The sequence below is a fragment of the Microcaecilia unicolor genome, chromosome 2 (assembly GCF_901765095.1).
Source record: "Microcaecilia unicolor chromosome 2, aMicUni1.1, whole genome shotgun sequence".
NCBI classification, from domain to species: Eukaryota; Metazoa; Chordata; class Amphibia; order Gymnophiona; family Siphonopidae; genus Microcaecilia; species Microcaecilia unicolor.
This window is the reverse complement of record NC_044032.1, coordinates 149510998-149534177: the sequence shown is the minus strand read 5'-3', so window position 1 is coordinate 149534177 and position 23180 is coordinate 149510998. Positions and strand designations below refer to the sequence as shown.

The 23180-nt window shown below is 39.9% G+C and overlaps 1 protein-coding gene across 2 annotated transcripts in view; it reads left to right on the top strand.

The window, feature by feature from the left end:
• MCTP1 (multiple C2 and transmembrane domain containing 1) overlaps positions 1 to 23180 on the top strand; it is an 854885-nt gene that overhangs the window by 775373 nt on the left and 56332 nt on the right. The window lies entirely within an intron of this gene.

Below are 23180 nucleotides of genomic sequence, written 5' to 3'. Positions count from 1 at the left end.
AGAAATGCTGCCTATGACCCAAAGAACACCGTCCCCACTGTCAAGCATGGAGGTGGAAATGTTATGTTTTGGGGGTGTTTCTCTGCTAAGGGCACAGGACTACTTCACCGCATCAATGGGAGAATGGATGGGGCCATGTACCGTACAATTCTGAGTGACAACCTCCTTCCCTCCGCCAGGGCCTTAAAAATGGGTCGTGGCTGGGTCTTCCAGCACGACAATGACCCAAAACATACAGCCAAGGCAACAAAGGAGTGGCTCAGGAAGAAGCACATTAGGGTCATGGAGTGGCCTAGCCAGTCACCAGACCTTAATCCCATTGAAAACTTATGGAGGGAGCTGAAGCTGCGAGTTGCCAAGCGACAGCCCAGAACTCTTAATGATTTAGAGATGATCTGCAAAGAGGAGTGGACCAAAATTCCTCCTGACATGTGTGCAAACCTCATCATCAACTACAGAAGACGTCTGACCGCTGTGCTTGCCAACAAGGGTTTTGCCACCAAGTATTAGGTCTTGTTTGCCAGAGGGATTAAATACTTATTTCCCTCTGCAGAATGCAAATAAATTCATATACTTTCCACAATGTGATTTTCCGGATTTAATTTGTGATGTGCTATCTCTCACTGTTACCAATAACCTACCCTTCAATTATGGGCTGCTCATGTCTTTGTCAGTGGGCAAACTTACAAAATCAGCAAGGGATCAAATACTTATTTCCACCACTGTAGGTTTGGGGGTGTCATTTTGCAGGGTTTTGTGTTATTGCACAACGTGTCTCTCTGCCCCCCCCCCCCCCGAGCCTCTTGGCACTCGGACACTACCCAGTTGCCCATATAGTCAGTCTACCCCTGTGCTTGCTTTACTTGCTAACATTTACATCTGCTCTCGATAAAGCATAAATGTCTGCAGCTTCAATCTAGCCCCTATTTCTGCAGGATTTGTGCTACTGTTTTATAATCTTTGAATATCTGTGTGTCTGTATAAAATAGGGTAAATGTAGTTGCCTATGGGACCTTCACATATAGGCAACCTGTTCTAATACTACCCTCTACAAGTTCACTCTTGATTATACAATACACTCAGAATTATCTGACCTTCGCTGATCCAACCATCTGGCTTATCTCACTTCCCATTACTCCCCCAGTGCTCACTATTCTCCTCCCACCCCCAAAAAATGTGATTAAAAATATTACTTGCCAGCCTCTATGCTAGCCTCAGATGTTATACTCAGGTCCATTAGAATAGCATGCAGGTCCCTGGAGTAGTCTAGTAGTGGTGCAGTGCACTGCAGACAGGTGGACCCAGCCTTCTACCTCCCCCTACTTGTTATACTTGTGGAGGAAACTGTGAGCCCACCAGAAACCCACTGTGCCCACATATTGGGTCACCTGTAAGGGCTATGGTAGTGGTGTACAGTTAGGGGTAGTGGGGTTTGGGTGGGTTTTGGGGGGGCTCAGCAGACAAGGTAAGGGAGCAATGGTGAGATGTGTACCTGGGAGCATTTTATAAAGTCCACTGCGGTGCTCCTAAGGATGCCCTATTGCTTTCCTGGGATGACACTTTTCCATTATTCTACCTGATTCCAAGCTTTATATTTTTTTTTTATAACATCTGAGCCTTTTGTCTATTGTTTATCATTAGATTTGGGCTTTGAATTCAGATCCATAGATGAAAAGGAGGTCTCATTACATACTGTATATCTAAATACCAGAGTGCTATTTTTCCATACTTCATAGCAAGAGTGTACATTCCCTAATTACCTGTCCCAATGCAACTGAAGCTTTTACCTCCTCAGTGCAAGTAAATGGTTTCATCCCTGTGTGGATTCTCTGATGCCATGTGAGGCTTTCTTTTCAACCAAAGCTTTTACCACACTCAGAACATGTAAATGGTTTCACTCCTGTGTGTATTCTCTAGTGCACTGTGAGGTTTATCTTCTAATCAAAGCTTTTACCAGACTCCATACATGCAACTGGTTTCTCTCCTGTGTGGACTTTCTGATGCACTTTGAGATTTATATTACAACCGAAGCTTTAACCACACTTAGAACATGTGAATGGTTTCACTTTATTGTGGAGTTTCTTGTGTATTTTGTATATTTTGCATTTGGATGTATTTGTTTGAAAATAGACCAAAAAATAAAACATCCAAATCACAAAACATTTTTCCAAACAGTATTTTCAAAAGGAAAAGATAGACTTTTTGTAGAAAATGACCTTTCCTGTTCTGATTTTGGACATTTTACAAAAAAAAGTCCAAAAATGCCCCTTGTGCATTTGACTTGCCCAAATTCACAAGGAGCAGCAGTGGGAATTGAAGCCATGTTGCCAGGATCAAAGCCTACTGCACTAACCATTAAGCCACACCTCCTCTGTTTTAGAAGTTTTGCATTTGGAAGTTTTTTGTTCGAAAATGGACCAAAAAAAAAGGACATCCAAATCACAAAATGTTCAAATCACAAGACCTCCATAGCATTTTCGAACACAAAAGATAGACGTCTATCTTTTTCGAAAATGACCTTCTTTCCTGTTCAGAATTTGGACGTGACTCCTTACGTGGAACCTTGTATCATGTAACTATAGTTCGGGTTCCACTTTCCAACATGCATCACTTTGCACTTGCTCACATTAAACATCATCTGCCATTTGGATGCCCAGTCTCCCAGTCTCGTAAGGTCGTCTTGCAATATTTCACAATCCTCTTGCGATTTAACAACTTTGAATAATGTTTTGTCATCGGCAAATTTAAATACCTCACTAGTTATTCCCATATCTAGATCATTTATAAATATATTAAAAAGCAGCAGTCCCAACACAGACCCCTGCAGAGCCCACTATCTACCCTTCTCCATTGAGAATACTGACCATTTAACCCTACTCTCTGTTTTCTATCCTTTAACCAGTTTTTAATCCACAATAGAACACTACCTCCAATACCATGGCTTTCCAATTGCCTCTGGAGTCTTTCATGAGGTACTTTGTCACATGCCCTTTGAAAATCCAGATACACAATATCGACTGGCTCCCCTTTATCCATATGTTTGTTCACCCCTTCAAAGAAATGTAGTAGATTGGTGAGGCAAGATTTCCCTTCACTAAATCCATGTTGGCTTTGTCTCATTAATCCATGCTTTTGAATATGTTCTGTAATTTCCATAGATAAACATCTGCAAAATAGGTTTCAAAAATACCAGTTTGGATGTTTTGAGAAGAAATTCATCCAAATGCTGCTTTATGACACTTTTTGGACTTTTTTTCTCTTTCAAAAATGAGTGCACTTATTTCAAGCATGCCCAAAGCCTCCATTTCAGTAAAAGATACCAAGCAAGCACAAATTCTAGTTATTTATTTTTTAACCTGAAGTTGTATTCTATAACAACTGAAACGTGAAAATTGGAATGACATGTTTGTCATCAGTATAATCAGTAAATGTACAATCTGTTGGCACATTTTGGAGGGCAGGAGAGGTAATATGATAGACTAACTTACAGCTGTAGCAGTCTGATAATGTAATGTTTTTCTATTGATTGTCTGAGTAACTGCATGGGGTATATTAGGTTTGCTTGTCATTGTGTTTAGTGCCTGGGGTAGCTGAACAAGTTAGTTTTCCTTCAGCTTGACCTCGGAGTCACACGCTCGCAGTTTTTTTTAATCAGAGTCCTCAGATTTCATACTTTGTCAGTTCTTTTCCTTTTCTAATGGATTGTATTAGAGAAACAGTGTCACCGTTTGCACCCTGTAATACCAAATCAGATCAGAATTCCTGCACTGTTATGTCAGTGGGAATCTTACATACTTTCTTATCACTAAATAGCACATGGAAAAAAATAAACTCGTAAACCAACAGATTTGCTTGATTGTGTATATTGGGCTAAAGATAACAAGCTTATTTTCATACTTTTTTCAATAAGAGCAACAGTAAAACTAACAGATAAATATATTCAAGCCTTGGTTTTTGAGGTTTTTTGTCTTTTCTTGTTTTTTTTTATTTGTAAGTTTTCAATATTACATTCATATACATAAATGCATTTGAAATATCAGAAACATAACCAAATAGGAAATACTTTTTAAAATCCTTAACCAAGGTAGGAAAAAATGCCCCCAACTTAGTCCACAATAATTGGACAAGATACAAGGAAAATTCTTGTTTTAAAATGCCTTTTGGTAATTAAGTCCCAGATGGGGAAAAAGAAAACCCACATTAGTTTTAATCTTAACAATTTAAAGAAAAACAAAATATTCATAATCCATTTATATGAAAGCAACTTTAATAGGTAGTTAATGGCATTTAAGTAACAAGAGGTTGTGTGCAAAAAGCATTCACTGTCGTTTCATGACTTGAAGTACGTCAAAGCTGCATCATTATCCAGAGGACTTTTGAAGACAATTAAAATAATTTCAGACAAGTGGTGCAGTAGATATGCATTAAAGTGGTTTAGACCTGTGATGGTTTAGCTATGTGGTAAATGTTTTTTAACTTTGTGGGAAACTATCGCATGCATATTGTTACAGTTGTAATTTACTAGGTTATTAATGGTCTGCTTTGCTAAGGCAATTTTCCTATTCTGGGTCTAAGGAAACAAAACTTTAGCACATCAGGCCTTAAGTGTGGGTATATTATATATTATTTTCTGCATTAAGGCCCCCTGATTAAAACTTTCAATTATGGTACCTTTATTCCTGTGTCGAGTGTTGATCTACTTGTGATTTTTTAAGAGCTTTTTTTTATTGTTTTACACACCATGGGGTCCTTTTACTGATGTGTGTTAAATAAGCACTTTGTGGGGGAAATTCTATATATGATGTCTGAAAAATCAGCACGGAAATCAGTGCCGACTAAGCGTATTCTATAAGCGGCGCCTAGATTTAGGCGCAGTGTATAGAATACACTTAGTTGATATCCCAGTGCCTAAAACCATGTGCATCCATTTACACCAACGAAAATGTGGCGTAAATCACGGTGCATAATTTTAGGTGAACTGGCCATATTCTATAACAATGCACGTAAATATCAGAACGCCCACAAAATGCCCATCTCCCCACCCATAACCACGCCCCTTTTTGCCTGCATGTGTTAGAAGTTAGCAGGGGCGTAGCTATGTGGGGCCACGGGGGCATGGGCCCCCACAGATTATGCCCTGGCCCCCTCTACATTTGCCCCCCCCCCCCCGCCGCCGCCACCGCTGCATCAGGTACCTTGTTTGCTGGCGGAGGTCCCCAAACCCCGCCAGCCGAAGAGTCTTCTTCAGCACTGGTCGACTCCGGCGCCTTTATTGTGTGATCATCTGTTTCTGACGCCTTATGTCCTGCACCATGCATGTAGCCCCGTAAGGTCTAAGGTGTCAGAAGCAGATGATCACACAATGAAGGCGCCAGAGTCGACCGGTGCTGAAGAAGACTCTTCGGCTGGCGGGGATTGGGGACCCCCGCCAGCATACAAAGTACCTGATGTGGCAGCGGGGCGGGCAGGTGGCAGGGGGGTTTGCAGTTGCGGCGGTGGGGGGGGTCCAAAGTGGCGGGGGGAGGCGACTAAACAGTGCCCCCCACTTCGGGCTCTGGCCCCCCTCCCGCCGAGGTCTGGCTATGCCTCCGGAAGTTAGGCACACTGCATTACAGAATATGCTTAGCGAGTTGTGTGCATAAATTCTAATTATTACCAATTAGTTCTCATTATTGCTTGTTAAGAGCGGTTATCAATGCTGATTAGCTTGTTAAGCCAATTAAGTTATGCACGTTGGTATAGAATAGACTTGGATTTTGGTGCAGATCTCTTAACTTGCAAACACAGACTCTGCACAAATATGCTAAAGCACTATGTAGTATTTTCCCTGATTATACCTGCTAAACCATGCATTATTGAATTGTTAGGAATGAAAGAATGGATCAAATTGGGGGGGGGGGGGGGTTGCGCTATTTTATGTATTTATTTATTGCGATTTATTAACCACCTATATATTAAAGAGGGAATTCAGTCAAACAAAATAAACATTCTACATAAAACAGATAGCAGTGTGGAATCCTTGTGGATAGAAATTCCATGTGTGAAGGGAAGGAGTATACTGGTGGGGCTGTACTACCATCTTCCAGGACAGAAGGAATAGACAGATGAAAAAATGTTTATAAACATGAGGAAAGCTGGAAAATTGGGCAACATTATAATAATGGGTGATTTCAATTACCTCAGTGTTGACTGGATAAATGTTAGATCAGGGAGCGCCAGGGAGGTTAAATAAATGACTGCTTCTTGGGACAACTGGTCCAAGAACTGACAAGAGGGGGAGCTACTTTAGATCTCGTCCTTAGTTGAAATAAGGGCATGGTTTGAGAGGTAACGGTGTTCAATCCGCTGGGAAACAGTGATTATAACATGATCAAATTTGAGCTATCTGAAGTCACTAAGCAAATTACTGTAACAGCATTTAAATTTTGAAAGGGTGACTATGACAAAATGAGGAAAATGGTTAAAAAGAAGCTAAAAGGATTGGCCACAAAGGTTAGGACTTTAAATCAAGCATGGGCATTGTTTAAAAATACCATTGTGGAAACCCAGACCAGATGTATTCCACATATTAACAAAGAAGAGCAAACAACAGCCAGTGGTTAAAAGATTAAGTGCAAGAGGCTATTAGAGCCAAAAGAACATCCTTCAAAGAATGGAAAAAAGATTTGAATGAAGAAAATAAGAAGCAACATAAACAGTGTCAAACTAAATGCAAAGCATTGATAAAGAAATCTAAAATAGAATATGAAGAAAAACTTGATTCGGAAACAAAAACTCATAGCAACACCTTTTTCAGGTACATCAGAAGCAGAAAGCCTGTTAGGGAATCTGTGGGACCGTTAGATCATGAAGGCGCAAAAGAGGCACTCAGGGTGGACAAGGCCATAGCATAGAGATTAGATGAATTTTTTGCTTCAGTTTTTACAGAAAAAGATGTAAGAGATCTACCTGTACCGGAAATGGTTTCAAGGGTGATGATGTGGAGTAACTGAATCTTGGTGAACCTGGAAGATGTACTGAGCCAAATCAACAAGTTAAAGAATGATAAATCACCTGGACCAGATGGAATACACCCCAGGGTACTGAAAGAACTCAAAACATGACATTGCTGATCTGCTGTTAGTGATCTGCAAACTGTCTTTAAAATCATCCATGGTGCCTGAAGATTGGAGGGTGGCCAACATAACGCCTATTTTAAGAAGGGTTCCAGGAGTGATCTGGGAAATTACAGACCGGTAAGCCTGACTTCAGAGCCGGACAAAATAGTGAAAACTATTATAAAGAATAAAATTACAGAACACATAGACAAACATAGTTTAATGGGACAGAGGCAGCATGGGTTCAGCCAAGGGAAGTCTTGACTCACTAATTTGCTTCATTTATTTGAAGGTGTGAATAAACATGTGAATAAAGCTGAGTCGGTTGATGTAGTGTATCTAGATTTTCAGAAAGCTTTTGAGAAAGTTCCTCATGAGAGAGTCCTGAGAAAATTAAAAGTCATGGGACAGGAGGCAGTGGATTATGCATTAGTTATTGGACAGAGGTAGGGTTAAATGACCACTTTTCTCAATGGAAGAGGGTGAATAGCAGGGTGCTGCAGGGATCTGTACTGGGACCGGTGTTATTTTACATATTTATAAATAATCTGGAAATTGAAATAATGAGTGAAGTGATTAAATTTGCAGAAGACACAAAACTATTTAAAGTTGTCAAAACACATAAGGATTGTAAAATATTGCAGGAAGACCTTAGGAAACTGAAAAACTGGGCATCCAAATAGCAGATGAAATTTAATGTGGACAAATAAGTGAAGAATAATCCAAATCATAGTTACCTGATGCTAGGGTCCACCTTAGGAATCTACTCTCAAAAAAAAGATCTAGGTGTCATTGTAGACAATACGCTGAAATCTTCTGCCCAGTGTGCAGCTGCGGTCAAAAAAAGCAAACAGGATGCAAGGAATTATTAGGAAAGGGATGCAAAATAAGACCAAGAATATTATAATGCCTCTATATTGCTCCATGATGCAACCTCACCTTGAGTATTGCATTCAGTTCTAGTCACTGTATCTCAAAAAAGATTTAGCAAAATTAGAAAAGGTTCAAAGAAGAGCAACCAAAATGATAAAGGGGATGGAACTCCTCCCATATGAGGAAAGGGTAAAGAGGTTAGTGCTCTTCAGCTTGGAAAAGAGACGGCTGATGGGGGATACGATTGAGGTCTACAAACTCCTGAGTGGTGTGAAATGGGTGAAATTGAATTGATTTTTCACTCTTTCAAAAATTACAAAGACCAGGTGACTCTCAATGAAATTACAAGGAAATACTTTTAAAACAAATAGGAGGAAATATTTTTTCACTCAAAGAATAGTTAAGCTCTGGAACTCATTGCCAGAGGATGTAGTAACAGCAGTTAGTGTATCTGGGTTTAAGGAAAGGTCCATAGTCTGTTATTGAGATGGACATGGGGAAAGTCACTGCTTGCCCCGGGATTGGTAGCATGGAATGTTGTTACTAATTGAGCTTCTGCTAGGTACTTGTGGCCTGGATTGGCCACTGTTGGAAGCAGGATACTGGGCTATATGGAGCATTGATCTGACCAAGTATGGCTATTCATATGCTCTTTGTATTCTTATTTTCTATTAGAGGGCTTGGTATGGGCAGAGAATGGGTATGGAAGCGTTACATAGCTAGCATGTTATAATTACCATGTGCTAACTGGCTAATGCCTACATTGGAGGCGGTAAGTTCTCCCTCATTAACCCTCAGCAGGTAGAGTGTGCTAATAGCAACATTACCAAACATATAAAGAGGAATCCAATAAAATTTATATGGAAATATGATGTTTGATTTTAACAAAATATTTCTAAAAAGCAAGGAAAAGACCTCAAAACACCCAACCGCTTACTTTCAGTTTTCAGTGGCTTTAACTATCTATTGCTCGACTTTACTTTATTTTTGTAAAGCTGCTTTATAGCACTTCATGAGAATCAGTGAAGGTTTTTATGAACTAAATAAATTTTGAAGTTAGCACTGATATTGTCAACATATTAAAAAAAAACGTTTTGTAAAAAAGAGCAAAATTGCTAAAATCTTTTTGGAAATAAATTAAAAGTTAAAATAATTCTTTCCAAGCAAGGTTTTTATAACCAGTGATGAACACCATGCCCCCAGTTAAAGCTGCCGAAAACTGAAAGTAAGCGGTCGGGCATTTTGAGGTCTTTTCCTTACCATCATGTTTCCATATAAATTTTATTGGATTCCTCTTTATATGTTTGGTGACCTTGTATCTTGGAATCCTGTATGGTGATCCTCCTACTATTGTTTACTAATAGCAACATTAACACACAACCTGCAGTAAAAAATAGAGTACACATCTTAAAAGGTGCTGTGCTAAATCTGGGCTTAGCGCACAGTAAAATATTTATTTATTAATTTATAACATTTATATCCCACATTATCTCAAATAGGATTCAAGTTCATTGTGTCTCGCAGAATAACAAAAGTAGAACTGAAAAGGCATTCTGATTTCATAGAACAAAGTATATATACAAATAGATATAGATATATAGATATACATACATATATATACAAAATTACTAATAACAGCATAACATGAAATCCTGATCATATAACATGTTTGTAATACATAGGATAGAATGTGAATATTGACAGAGTTGTTGTTATTGCAAGTTTAGTTAGAAGATATTTATTTCTATTGTTAGAAGTCAATCTTCTTAAGTGAGTTTTCAATAGTTTATGAAATATGAGATTAGTCTTCAGTTTGACGGAGTTGTTTTGGCAAAGAGTTCCATCTGGTTGTACTTTGGTATGAAAATCCAGCATTGTGGATAGTTGTATATTTGATTTTATTACTTTGAAGGAAGTGTAATACAAGAAAGTCCCTGGATGATTTTTTAGCATTGCGTGTTGATAGCTCTATAAGATTCTGCATGTAAGATGGGGATGAACCATAAAATACTGCATTAAAAATGGCTTAAGCCCAGATTCTAGCACACTTTAGTAAAAGAGCCCCTAGGTTGGTTCTTTCCCATGTTTGCTAGTAGATTTTCATTCATTCTGTTGGAACATAAGAACATAAGCAGTGCTTTAGTGTCAGACCAAAGCCCAGCATCCTCTTTCTAATAGTGTCCAATGCAGATACAAGTACCTGGCAGGATCCCAAAGAGTAGATCCACCTCATGTTACTCACACTCAGAGATACAGTAAGCAGTGACTTTCCTAACAACAAATAATTTTTTATTGATTTTACCTCCAGAAAGTTCTCTAAGCCCTTTGTAATCACAGCAATGCTGACTGCCTTGACCTCTGTTCCCTCTAAGCTGAGCATTCTTGTATTAACATTAATTGTCTTGTAATGCTTCTTCTTAATTTGTTATGTAAGCCGCATTGAACCTGAGCTTTCTTGGGAAAATGTGGGGTAGAAATGTAATAATAATAATAATAAATAGAAAGAGGATGAAAATGCAACATGGCTATTGAGCTGTGGTGTTAGACAGGAGTAGTGGAAACTAAGGCCGAAGCCAGACAGACTTCTACAGTTTGTGTCCTGCACATGGCAAAAGACTGAAAAAAAGACTAGCCAAATCCAGCATGAAGGAACTAAGATCAATGCCAGACAGACTTCTACAGTCTGTGACATGCAAATGGCAAAAGACTGAAACAAGATTCACCAAATCCAGCATGGGGGATCTAAGGCAGATGCCAGACAGACTTCTACAGTCTGTGTCCCATAAATGGCAAAGGATAGGTGAAGTTCAGCAACTCCAGGGTAGTAGAACACTTTCTTGTCATATGCTGCGAGTGAGGATGCTGTGCAGCTCAGGGGGGAGGGGGAAACATCTTGGCTGGTAAGTTGAATACTGTCAGCAATACTTGGTGTAACCTGGTGGGTTCATTTTTACCTGGGATCCGGAGAGGGTCTCAAGGCTTCCAGAGGCATTGGTGGCCAGTGTGGTCCCCCTTGGTGGCTCTGGAGGCAGTGGGAGCCTCTGGAGTGGAGCCGCGCTGTCTGTGGCTTGCTGCAGTGCTGCCTGACGGGTTGTGATGTTTTTCAGCCAGGCGCGAAGAAAAGAATGGCCGGTTTCGGCCTGTGCAGGGGAGGCTCTGAGCATGTGTGACTATTCGCACATGCGCAATAGCACTTCCAGGCTAGCATTAGGCCCAAACTGAAGCCGGGGCCTCAATTTTTGAGGCGCCCTGACTTGAGTACCACGGTTACCATGGACAGTTACCATGGTAAATCGTGGTGCTTTTCCGCAGCCATGGAGGGATATCCTGGACCCAGATTGGAGGTGGAAGTCAAATGAGGACCCTTCTGGGGACCAGGTAAGGGGTCTGGTGGCCCAAGGAATTGTTTTGTTTATTTTAAAAATGCATTTTTTGTGTCATGTGCTGGCACATAAGGGGTTAACTTTTTCTGAGTTTTATTTGTGGTTATTTATTTATTTGTTACATTTGTATCCCACATTTTCCCACCTATTTGTAGGCTCAATGTGTCTTACATAGTACCGGAGAGGCCTTTGCAGGCTCCAGTGTGAACAAATACAGGGTGATGTTGTGGTAAGATCAAGTTCATGTGGCACAGCCACATTAGGGAATCGGAGAACGGAAGAGTTGTTATATGTCCATTACGTGCTTTAGTTTGGTTGTGTTGCAGAGATTCGGCATTTAAGTTGGATCTGTAGGGTATGCCTTTAGGTGAATTAGTGGGGTGGTTTTCTTTAAAAATTTATATTTTAAGTGAAGAAAACCTGATGTTGGAGTTTGGGGTGATTTTAGGGTTTAGGTTAGGTCTCTTTGGAAAATCCTCGAAGGAAGACATGTAGGGGAATTATTATTCATTTTCTTGAGTGGTTTCAGTGGAATTTGTGAAATGTAAATGTATTTTATTAAAATAATTTAAGAGACATCCTTAAATAGAGGGTCCTTCCAAAAACGAAAAGAATAGGTTAGTTAGTTAGTAAAGAAGTGCTTGGCTGGCACAGTAAATCTGAGCTTGTTTGACTTTGATTTACCTATACATTTTGTAAAAAATATCATTTTCCCATTATTTCTTGTGGGAAATTTTAAAACCAAAATGGAGATTGAAAGGTTTAAGCAGAGCTCCATGAGGACCAGGAGAAAAAAAGAAACTTTTAGCTCTATAAGCTAGCTGATTGGTTAATGTTGGTTAAATGGTGCAGTCAAGCCAGGGTTTCTATAGCAATGTTATCTGTGAGTGACTCAGAAGAGCCCTGGAAGCTGAAGGAAGCAGATGTGCTAGAAGGTGTCTGATTCTTCACTGTGTGTCAGACCTTGAATTGGTGACTGTGATGAAAGAAGTTGGTCTTAAATGGTACTGTGTGACATGACATTAATGGTGGGAGAGTGCTTTTGCATATTTGACAGAAGTGGATAAGAATATCAGTTCTGTTTGGGAAAACAGATACAGTTTATACAGGAGTAATTGGGTTTTGTTTTGTTTTGTTTTGTTTTGTTTTTATAGTGTATATGCTATTATGTGCTGAGAGAACTGATTGATTAAGGATGTATGGAGTCCAAGTATATGCCACTAATGTTGCTAAGTTTGTGTGGGTTCCAGAGGAAGCTAGGAAAAGAACACACATGGCTTTTCATTAGTGATAGGGAAAAGCGTTCACAGGATAGGTCCTGGAAGTTTAGGGCTGTAAAAATTATTATTTTGTTTGCCTATAACTGTTTTGTTTGCCTATAGAAGGGCCACAGTTATTTTAATTGTAAGTCCCTATGAGGTATCCTGCTTAAACAGGTGAGACAGGGTTTGTTCCCTTTTGAGTTAGGTGAGCTCTGCAGTCCAGCTAGGCGAAGGAATCATTGATGCTGTGCAAAGATCGTCGCTGTTGATTCTGAGCTCCAACGTACAAGAAAGACCAAAGTGTTGTAGCCAAGAAAGATTGCAGCTAAGTGAATCATGTACCAACACAAGCACTAGGATCAAGTTTAAAAACAAGAGAAGGACAACAGAGTGATATACTTGCCTGCTGTACATTGGGAAATACAGGAACCTAAAAGACAATACTTTTTCACAAAGGACCAATTCTTATGACCAAGGGAGGGTTTGAATTCTAGTACAAATGTGGTTAAAATTGAAAGTTACAGAGCACTACATAGCAATACTTATCTGATATTCTACTGAGTTCAAGGGTTCAGAGGGTGTAAATTTCTGTAAATGAGGAAAAAAAACACATTTGAAAAGTTCAACTGAACTAGCACTGCATTTCTACTTTTGTCAAAGTTTTGGGTGTTTAAATTTGGAGAAAATTTTGTTACATTCAAAAGAAATTGTTACATTCCAACTACAGCTAACAATAAAATTTTACTTAGTGACAACTTTTTGATGCTGCTTTTAACTCCTAACCCTTATTCACTTTGTTCAGAACCCTTATTTTATCATCCTCACTGTAATATTCCCTTATCTCTTGTTTGTTCTGTCTGTCTGTCCTAATTAGATTGTAAGCTTTGTCGAGCAGGGACTGTCTCTTCATGTTCAAGTGTACAGCGCTGTGTACGTCTAGTAGCGCTTTAGAAATGATAAGTAGTAGTAGTAGCAACCTACCATTTTTGTGGCTAATTTTCCAACCCAAATGCAAATCCTAAACTTTAGTTTCTTTTCCTCCTTGCAGCTTTGAACTGTTAGGATGTGGTTAGTTTATATTGCTTACCCTTTTTCTAAAACTCAGCTTGAGATATCCGCCATAACTACTAACATCAGATACAGTAGAGCTGAGCTCCCTCAGAAATGGGGCAATGGCAATATTGGGGATCATATTTTATTTATTTATTTATTACATTTGTATCCCGCGCTTTCCCACTCAAAGCAGGTTCAATGCGGCTTACATAGTAATAGGGAATACAGAGTATTGTTGGAGAGGGCAAAGGTTAAATATACCCGAATGACAGAAGAGATGGGTAGGTAGAGATAGGCAATGGAGAAGGGAGTGAAGTAGGAGATACAGTCTAGGTCAGTGCCGTTAGGTAGATGGGTTCTTAAGATTAGTCTGGGTCATTAGGATAGGATTGCTTAAATAAGTGGGTCTTCAGTGCTCTCCGAAAGGGCAAATAGTCACAAATTGATCGGATGGGTCTAGGAAGGGCATTCCAGAGTTGGCTGCCTAGGAAGGAGAAGTTGAATCCATAATAGGTTTTGTATTTGATTCCTTTGCAATTGGGGTAGTGCAGATTGAGGTAATTTTGAGAAGATTCAGACATGTTTCTGGTAGGGAGGTCAATCAGATTAAGCATATAGTCCGGAGATTCACCGTGGATGATCTTGTGGATTAATGTGTGGATCTTGAAATTGATTCGCTCTTTGATAGGGAGCCAGTGAAGTTTTGCACAAAGAGGGGTTGCGCACTCAAAGCGTGATTTGCCAAAAATGAGTCTCGCTGCTGTAATTTGGGCAGTCTGAAGTTTTTTCAGGATATGGGCCTTGCAACCTAAGAAGATACTATTACAGTAATCGACATGGGTAAGTACAGTGGATTGCACCAAATTCCGGAAAGTTTTCTGGGGGAGATAGGGTTTAATGCGTTTCAGTAACCACATCATGTTGAACATTTTCTTTGTGGTGGATTTAGCATGATTTTCTAGCGAAAGGTGGCTGTCTAGTGTCACTCCAAGGATTTTCAGGTTGTCAGAAATGGGGATTGTGATGTCAGAGGTTTTGAGATTAGATGGGAGGGGTGCGGAGTGTTGAGATTAGAGGATTAGTGGTTATAACAAAGACTCCATCATGTTTTGCTGCCTATATGGTTGGCATAGTGGAGAGATGGGTAACTGGGGCCCATGCAGAGTGGCAGTCATGGCTCTGGCCACCTTGTTGGGCAGACTGGATGGACCATGTGGGTCTTTGTCTATCATCATTTACTGTATTACTGTGTTACTGTATACTCTATGAAGAAACATATACACCTGCCTTTCTTTATAGAAAATATTTTTTCACTCAACCTGTAATTAAACTCTGGAATTAGTTGCCAGAAAATGTGGTAAAAGCAGTTAGCTTAGCAGGGTTTAAAAAAAGTTTGGATAATTAACTAAAAGAAAAGTCCATAAGCCATTATTAAGATGAACTTGGGGAAATCCACTGCTTATTTCTAGGTTACTGTTAAACTTCTTAATGGCACTCTACCTTATATGTGCATGTAACTCAACGAAAAAACAAAATAGTAGAGATATGATGATCGGATCACTCAATGAGTGTATTCAGGGGAAGTCTCATACCGTCGCTTCAGATGACCAGCTGGCCTGCCAGTTTAATGCGACAATTCTAATCATAGATGACCCCCTACCATCCGCATCAACTTTTGGCTTTTTTTAACTTAATGTGTTCAAAATTAACTCAAAAAATTTGTGCAATTGAGTGACCACCATAATCAGTGGAAGTCTTCTTATACAACAATTTAGTACAAGTCATCCTATTTGTTATAGGAACTTTCAGAACACTTATCTGTGTATGTATGTCTTGAGCGAGTTCTGAAAGTTCCTATAACAAATAGGACGACTTGTACTAAATTGTTGTATAAGAAGACTTCCACTGATTTGATGGTGGTCACTCAATTGCACAAGTTTTTTGAGTTAATTTTGAGCACATTAAGTTAAAAAAAGCAAAAACTTGATGCGGATGGTAGGGGGTCATCTATGATTAGAATTGTCGCATTAAACTAGCAGGCCAGCTGGTCATCTGAAGCGAAGGTATGAGACTTCCCCTGAATATACTCATTGAGATCATATCTCTACTATTTCTAGGATAAGCAGCATAAAAACTGTTTTTCTGTTCTGGAATCTTGCCAGGTACTTGTGACCTGGATTGGCCACTGTTGGAAACAGGATACTGGGCTCGATGGACATTCAGTCTGTCCCAGTATGGCAACGCTTATGTTCTTATGAATACGGTAGGCTGTAAGTCAGTGTGTTGTAGGTGCCTAACTGTAGGCACTCATTTATAAAATTACCCTCTTTCCCTTTATTATTGGAGGTCTAATGAGGACCTCCTTAAATGTACATAATTTCATGTTTATATTAAACAGGGTGCTCAAATTGACTCAAGTTACCTACTCGAGTTTTGTATGCAGTGGACATGACACAGGATTGCTACCCCTAATGCAGCTTTGCCAAAACGGGGAATCCCTGTTGGGTACTTGGATCCTTGGACATGCTGATTAAGCTTTACATTGGATGAGAAGATAAGTGGATTATAATTACGCTAACATGGTTTGAACGGGTTTAAACAGTGACTAAAATTTTTGATTTCCCGTGGGATACACATTCGTTTGTTACTCTGCTGGAGTTTTTGAAAAGTTAATTTGAGCACCCTGTTTAAGTGGAATTTTTTTTTAGTCCTGTGATGGTGAGCCGTGCCTAAGCCTTATAACTTTGGTTGGCTGAGTGGTTTTACTGAGGCTTTTTTCTCCACTTTTTTGTGAGTTCTTAAGTATGTCTCTTTTTCAGTGTGCCTGCACATATGACAGTAAAACACATAATATATTGTTTCTGATAGATTTTCAGATTTAATTTTTGAGCTTGTGTGAACTTTTAGTCTATATAGTGCCAGAAATGGTATTCAAGGGTGACAGTATAGAGGAAACAATATCAGTGAACCTGGAAACTAAATCTATAAGTTAAAGAGCAGTGCATCACCTGGTATACACCCCAGGGAACTGAAAGAACTCAAAAATGAAATTGCTGATCTACGATTAGTGATCTGTAACCTGTCGTTAAAATTGTCCACGGTACCTCAAGATTGGAATGTGGCCAATGTAACACCAGTTTTTAAAAAGAGTTCCGGGGTGACCTGGGAAACTACAGACTGGTAAGACTAACTTCAGTGCTGGGGAAAATGATAGAAGTTATGGTTTTAATGGGGCAGAGTCAATGTGGATTCAGTCAGGAGAAATATTGCCTCACCAATTTGCTACATTTTTATGAATCCTAACCCATGCACTGCCCAATTACTGCTGGGTACACTCCGGTGCTACAAAAATAAAAAAAAATTTGTAGCGCCTGAAATGACAATATTAAATGTATCTGTCACTCTGCAATGACTTTGCCAACAAAATATGTAAGCCACATTGAACCCGCATTGACTATGTTAACAAAACTATGCAAGCCACATTGAGCCTGCAAATAGGTGGGATAATGTGGGATACAAATGCAATAAATAAATAGACAGTGTTCTAGGGGTGGGAAGTACCGCCGGGCTGCTACGGTAGCTCGGCAGTACTTCCTGTATAGTGAGCAGTAAGCCCACATTGGGCTTACCGCTGCTTAGTAAAAGGAGCCCTGAGGCAACTGAGAGTAATGTCTGGTGCTGTAGCAAAAGTCAAAGAAAGCAGCAGCCTCCACAGCACAGCAGTGTGGAGAGAAACACACTGTGGAAAATTCACAGGACAGCATTAAGCCAGAAAGACTCTACTCCTGCTTTTGCTTTCTTTGCAAGCATGTACACCAGCCATAGATCTAACGTAAGGGTGGCACGTAAGATCTGGTGATAGGCACAAAACTTACAGGCTAGATTCTATATATCACGTCTAAAAAATCGGCATGGAAAAATACACCTAGGCATATTCTATAAAAGTATGCTTAAATTTAGGTGTACTTTATAGAATACACCTAAATTTCCATACGGTTTATAGTATGTGCCGAGCGTCCATCCACACAACTAAATATAGTCACGGGCAGTTATGCCAAGTATAACTTGCTGTAAAATGGCGCCTAAATTAGGTGTGGACCAGGTATATTCTATAACCACACGCATTTATTTTAGAAACACCCATGACCCGCCCATTCCACACCCATGGCCATTCTCCCTTTTCAACTATGCGACTTAGAATTTACACACATCACATTACAGAATACGCTTGGACAGTTGTGTGCATAAATACTAATTAATGCCAATTAGTGTCAATAATTGCTTAACTGGCAATTATCTGAACTGATTGGATTGTTAACTAATTAAGTTGGGCACACAAATCCAGAATTTGCAGACCAGATTTGCATGCACAACTTAAGTTGCACTACATAGATTCCAGGGGTATATGCATAAGTCTAAGTCCCGTCTAGGTGTACATCTGCCTATGCAAGATACATATGTATTTACAGAATACCACTTAGGCAGAGTTTTGACATGTACACACATACATACATTTACGCCATTGTTGTAATGATTTATAGGCGTAATCAGCATGCAACTGTTAGTATGTACTTTGTTGAATTACCCTCAATACCCTTTTTAGCAGGGTTGGCTCCACAGTTCTTGCTTATTACTTGTGACTTGACAGGGCCGCCAAGAGAGGGGGAAGGGGGCAAGATTTCCCAGGCCAAGGAGGGCCTAGTGATGGTCAATTCATTTTTGCAAACATAAAGGGCCCTCCCTCCCATGTACCTCTTGCTTGAGTAGCCAACAACTGATACACACTGCTCACACCAGCCGCACAGCCTTCTCTCTGGTGAAGAACTGCTGTTTTAAGGTACAGGGGGGTCTGGATTTTTACAAAATTGAGGGTAGGGCAGCAGGGGCAGGGGACAGCGGTAGGCTTCTGTTTGCCCTGGGACCAACTTTGTCACTCAGGGCCCTGTGACTTGGTACATCTAAGTTTCCAGTGTAGGCAATTAGACTACAATAAAGCCTGCTGCAACCAGCATTATCACTAACATAGTAATAATCCCCTTTGAATAAGACATTTGCTTTTAGCTAATGCCCTGTCTGAATTAAAGGATTGCTAGCTTCACTCTAGCCTTTTGATCTTCCAAGCAACACTTTAATTTGCATCAAATGCACTATTCAGTTGAAACTATTGCTTATAAATACATAGCAGAGTTTTGTGACTATGGGGCTCATTTTTGAAAGAGAAAAACGTCTAAAACGTTGCATAAAGCAGTATTTGGACGTTTTTCCTCACAAAAAAGTCCAAATCTGTATTTTCAAAACCTATTTTTCAGACATTTTTCTGTGCTGTTCATCTGCAGTGGGTCCAAATCTCAAGGGGGCATGTTAAGGGCGGGATTTGGGCATTACTAAGACTTGAATGTTTTTCATCCATAATGGAACAAAACAAAACCATACAGGACTAAAACTAAGACGTTTTGAGCTAGACCTGTTTTTATAACAAATGAGACACAAAACACTGCTCTTAAATGACCAGATAACCACTGGAGGGAATCAGGGATGACCACCCCTTACTTCCCCAGTGGTCACTGACTCTCTCCCACCCCCAAAAAATGTGATAAAAAACATTACTTACCAACCTCCATGCCAGCCTTAGATGGTATACTCGGGTCCATTAGAGCAGCATGCAGATCCCTGGCGTAGTTTAGTGGTAGGTGCAGTGCAGTGTAGATAGGTGGACGCAGGCCCATACCTCCTCCTACCTGTTACACTTGTGATGGAAACTGTGAGCCCTCCAAAACTTACCAGAAACCCACTGTACTCACATATAAGTGCCACCTTCACCCATAAGGGCTTGACTTTCTACATTTTTCACTTGGACTTTTTTTTTTTTACAAAAATGGTTAAAAAAAACATACAAAGCACAAAACCTTGTTCGAAATGGTACTTTTGAAAAAAAAATGAACATTTTCCTTTTTTCAAAAATGACCTTCTTTGCTGTCACTACTGAATATTGGTTGATCCCATGCCCCTGTCTGATAAGCCAAAAGGGGGGCTGCCGTTACGTAAAGGATTGCACCCCTTTTTGAAACGTATGATACTGACAGTCAAAAAGAGTATATTAATTGTGTGGTTGTCCAGCGATCTGCCATCGCTCTCCCAGTGGCGGACACTAATGATACCGTTGCTGCACTATGAGAAATCGGATAGCCCTGGCATGGATAAAATGTCAGGGAAGAGACTACAACAGATTTTGGAGCCTTTCTGGCCTGCAGTAGGTTCTTTAATGTTTAAGTCAATTGCTCAACCCAAGAGACCAGTTATGTGCCCAGTTGTGGGGTGGATAGGGAGTAAGGAGAGGGGAACATCAGGGAGCAGCTATATTTGTGATATTGACTGGTATGTATATAGTTCTAACAGTGTTTCTAGATTTGTAATTTGATTTCATACTTGATATTTGTTGCTGAATATGTATCTTTTCCAAACTTAAATCAAAAAGTTTTAAACATAAATACATAGAAGAAGTGAAATAGCAGGAAAATGCCCCTAGAACATAGGTCTGCCCAGGGGATAAGAGAACTTCAGCAGCTTAATTGTAAATAAGGATTTTGCTTCAGACTTTAATCGGCTGTTCAGTAAGTTCCAAAAATGCTACAATTTGTCCTAACATTTGCCATGGTCTCGTGGTGCAGACTAGTCCCAGATTCAGGAAATATCCTGGAATATGAGGTCAAGACCCTCCTCTGACACCTTCATTTTGACTCCCTGTGCTCTCAATAGCTAGTTGAAAACAAGACATTTGTATTAATCTGGCGTCCTGATTTTTTGGTTCATTTGTTTTAACTCAGCATGTGGAGTGACAGATTTTGAAACAGTATGGCTGCTTCATCTTGTTCTGTAGCACTGGACGGAGTCAGATCCAAAGTGTTCCTTGTAAAAGGGAATCCCAAAAGGAGTTAACAAAATAAAAGAAAAAGAAAAGTAAAAAAAAAAAAAAAGAAAAAGTGGAGAAAATAGAGCTGCCCAGTCCCAAAACAATGTCTGAGACTGCAGGTTGGCTGACATTACGGAACTGATCTTCCCTGGATCAGCCGACGAAAGAAACCCTGCAGATCTTTGCAGTGTTTTCCAAATGTCTGCTTTTACAGGGCAATAAGATTATACCTTCTGCTGCTTGACATATTGTTACAGTGCATGTGATGCTCCATGAATAGAACACTACAATTTGGTCATGCAACGAACTGAGTTTATGGGCACTCTTCATGGAAGAAACAGTAAAACTGAACAAACTTCTACTAAATCCCATTTCCGACTGGTGGACCTTAACATTGGTGTATAGTCCCTGAACTAGTGCACTATATAAGATTAAATTAGAATGATTTTATGAATAGGGCTCCCCCAAATCTGACGCTGGTACCAGAGAGATGCATGAAAAGACTAAAGCTATGAGCAAAGCTCTTGCATACACACATCTGCTTGAATGCCCTGATCTGAAACATGAGGCATTTCTGTGGGTTTTTCTGACTGACAAACTCAACTTTAAATCACTAGCAGAAGATAAAGAAAACAAAAGCTGGTAGTCTATAACTGAGGCTGTGAAAAGTCAAAATGAGTTTGAAACCTTGGGTAGCAGTCGAAATGCTGTGGTACAATATTTTAGGCATTAAGGGATAGGTTTAAGCACTAGTTTTGCATTTTGTAGTGAAGGGAAAGCATTTTGGATTTAGCTTTTCAGTAACAGCTCAAGGCGGGTTACATTCAGATAAAATAGCTTCCTTCCCATGTCATTCTATAGAAACGGGGGATTCCACATTCCTCTAATTTTTTTTCAACGCACATCCTAAGGAGGGCACTGTTAAGATATAACATTCTTTTACTGGGCCAGTATAAAATGAATGTGGTACTTGAACTGTAGGACTGCTCTTCAGACAGGAAGAATACTCCTCCTGTACTGCCACTGGAGCACTTTAATGAAAGCTGGTATAAGTCCAGGATGCCATGGCCATATTCAGAGATGAAGATTTCTTGGCAAGTATTCAGAGATGAAGTAAATGTGAGTACAACTTAGCTAGTCCAAGAAGGCTACCAGCATTACTTATAGAGTGGTAAGTTCACATTTGGTTATCATTTGTCGGGGAAGCTGAGCAAATGTTATTCCAGGTTTTGTACTTTCAAAATGCTTTGAACCCTTTGAGGCCAATTCAAAGACATTTCAGTGCCTAACATAATCATCTCACTTTTAGGCACCTAAAATGTTTCAGCTGAACTTAGGTGCCTAGAGGGATCTTTTACTAAAATGTTGTTAACACATGAATTAGTGCATCCTGTTAGCAGACAGCCACAATAACAGTAAACACGATAGTTTGAGACACCGCACAAACTAATCCACGTGTCAAATGCAGTGCAGAAATGAGTGGAGAACGGATGTAGACTGCGCCTTGCAGTTACCTCATGGTAACTTACTGTGCATCAACTGTTACTACAGCCAGTAACACATTTGGAAGGCAATTCTATAATCTAGGTGCCTGCATTTATTTATTTATTGGGATTTATTAACCAGCTTCATGAAGAGATTCACCCAAGACAGCGTACAGCAGGTACAGTTTAACATAAAACTTACAGTTTTGTTAACAGTATAACAATAGTAAAATGACCAACTATAAACATAAATACAATAAGGGGTCCTTTTACTAAGCTGTGGTAAAAAAAAGGCAGTAGTGTAGGCCAAGGGCATAGCCAGACTTGGGCAGGAGGGGGATTCAGAGCCCGAGGTGAAACACCTAACAAACACACATAAATATATAGAGTACTCGCACTTACTGTACACGTACCATGCCTAAACACTATTCTGTAATGGCTTGCCTAACATACAAAGGAGGTGTTCACATGAGCAGATCATGGGCAGGGCCCCCACTTCCACATGTAACTTACAGGTCTATGGCTGATAGAACTGTGGGCACAAAAATGTTACACGCGCTGATACCAGGTTTCATTAGTATTCTGTCATGGAAGCTGGGCACCGAGGTGTCATGATAGAAAAGGCTCCTGGAGGTGCCCAGTTGTAGAATTGCCCCTTTAATGCCCCCTGAATAAGTGGCGTTTTTGTACACCCATATTGCCTAACCTCTGGTGCTAGAAGCTATTTCACTCTCAAAACCCAGCTGTGGTTTTGTATCCCTGGATTTGTATGTTACCCCAGCATCATCTTTCCATTGTATATTGCAGCTAACAGAGCATTTTGACCCCTAAAGCAGGCGGTTTCCCACGGAAAAACAGCCCCATGTTGGGTCTTTTCATTGTGAGTGCTTTGTCAGTATAATTTTGGTTGTTTATGCCTGGCTGCTAGAAGTTCTTTGGTCCACCCCTACTCATTCCTTAAGGCACAAATATAGCTGCCATATATTTATGTTTCAACAATGTTATTGAACAAACATAGAAATTTACATCTTGAGTAAGAAACAATGAGTGGTTCAGTTTTATGGACATATAATCCAACCTCCTCCTCCCCCCCCCCCCCCCGCCCCCCCACCTACTAA